We start from the raw sequence: 2,128 nt of genomic DNA on the forward strand, positions 1-2,128 counted from the left end.
ATGTTGACAGTTTCAGCTCTCTCGTGTCATTTATGATCAGATCACTCACAAGTCTTTGGTACACACATGTCATATAATTTCTCTTCCATATGAATTTATTGATGTGGACTGAAGAATAAAGGTAACTGAAGTAACGTCCATGTTGATTACAGTAATTCTTCAAAATGTGAGTCCTTTGGCATGTTTAGATGTTACAACTACAGCTGAAATCTCTTCCATATTCCTTACATTCGTCATTCCTAACACCATGTCATCTAAAGTCAGAATATGTTCTGAAGACATTTATGATTTTCTCTCCATGGTGAATTTTCTGATGTTATTTAAGATTAGTACATGGACTGGAGGCTTTCCCACATAAATGGCATTCATATGGCTTTTCTCCAGTGCATGTTCTCTCATATCATCTAAGGTCAGAAGATAGACTGAAGGCTTTCCCACATAGAAGACAAGCATGTGGTTTCTCTTCAGTGTGAATTCTTGTGTGTCCTCTAAAGCCAGAGCTTTGACTAAAGACTTTCCCACTTTTATCACATTCATAACGCTTTTATCCAAGGTGAGTTCTCTCATGTCTTTGAGGGTTGAAAGATTGAATAAAGCCTTTCCCACACTGATGACACTTATACAGTCTCTCTCCCATGTGAGTTTTCTCATGTCTTCTAAGGTGAGAACACTGAGTGAAGGATTTTCCACATAGATGACATGCAGGTGGCCTCTCTCCAGTGTGAGTCATCTTGTGCCGTCTAAGGTGAAAGCAATTAGTATAGGCCTTTTCACATATGTTACATTGATACGATTTACCTTTAGTATGAATTTGTCTATGTGGCTTAGGGGACAACTGATTACTAAGGGATTTTCCACACTGTTTGCTGACGTAGGGTTTCTTTCCACTCTGAGTTAACAAACACTGAGTCATTGTGGAACTGTGAGTGCAATCTTCTCCCAAATCATTACATTCAAAGGGATCCTCCAGAATGAGAGAGTTCTCCTTTAGGGACTAAGATTAAAAGCTCTTAATGATTTACCAACATACATCTATACATTCATTTCACCACCTTTGAATCCTAGACCAACCATTCAGTGGTAGAGCCCAGTTGAAATCTTTCCAATGTTACTTGTGTGAAAGGAAATTAAATTTTGGCAACTCAAACTCATTTAACCAAAGGGAGAAATCAAGCTGGGAACAGGGTCACACAAACCTGCCTCCCCCTTCTGGTTCCTAAATAATATGGCTACAAGAGGAAAAGCTACATGCCTCCCCCATATTTTGCCCACAAGGAAATTCCTCATGAGCTGTTAAAATGACACCATGGCAATGCAAACTGATAGCTTGTCTTTCCAGGTGCAGTCATCCCCAGTTCACCAGACACAAATGCATATCCGCTTGTTTCCCTGCCCCATTTTGCCTATGTTGTCTTAAATAAAATGCAGCTTTCCTGCATTATTCTTCTGCCTCATTTGTTTATGTCATCTCATGTAAACAAAATCCAGATTCACTCAGCCAGAAAAATGCATGAATGACTATTTTTTTCTACCCACCTTTTACATGAAAATTGTGTACTTCTCAATATCTCACCCTTTCCCCCTTTAAATTTAGAAAAAAATCACCTTTGGAGAAAGATATACACCTGTCCCTCAGGTGCATGTCCTTAACTCTGGTAAATAAATCTCCTAAAATGATTGAGACTTGTCTCATCATTTTTCTCAATTGACACTTGCATACACATTATCTCCTGCAGACACAGATTTTTTCTCTTTTGTAAGATCCCAACTGCAGAGTTATTCCATTAATTGTGATGATATCAATATCTTTCAAAGTCTGAGCATGAGCAATGTATATGCACTTGTTCTATTTTAAAGATCTCATGTTATGGTTTAGAACACAGCTCACATTATTCACTGAATTCAAAGTATCAATTTTTTTTTTTTTTTTGCTTAGAAGGCATGTAATGCCAGCCTAATTACACTCAGGTGACTGTGTGTCATTACTAACTTAACCCATTACCAGGTCTTTAACTTCGATGACTGGTGTCCACAGCTATAAAACTCACCATTGTCATACCGGTGGATGCGTATTTTCTGATAGGATGCATGGATATCGTGTGTTTTCTGTTAAGGACACTTTCCTTGT

The 2,128-nt window shown here is 38.2% G+C and overlaps 1 pseudogene; it reads right to left on the reverse strand.

Annotated features, from left to right (window-relative positions):
• Window positions 1-400: 400 nt before the first annotated feature.
• Window positions 401-2,120, reverse strand: LOC111534024 (annotated as a pseudogene).
• Between the last annotated feature and the right edge of the window lie 8 nt (window positions 2,121-2,128).

Source organism: Piliocolobus tephrosceles, unplaced genomic scaffold (assembly GCF_002776525.5).
Source record: "Piliocolobus tephrosceles isolate RC106 unplaced genomic scaffold, ASM277652v3 unscaffolded_26620, whole genome shotgun sequence".
Lineage (NCBI taxonomy): Eukaryota > Metazoa > Chordata > Mammalia > Primates > Cercopithecidae > Piliocolobus > Piliocolobus tephrosceles.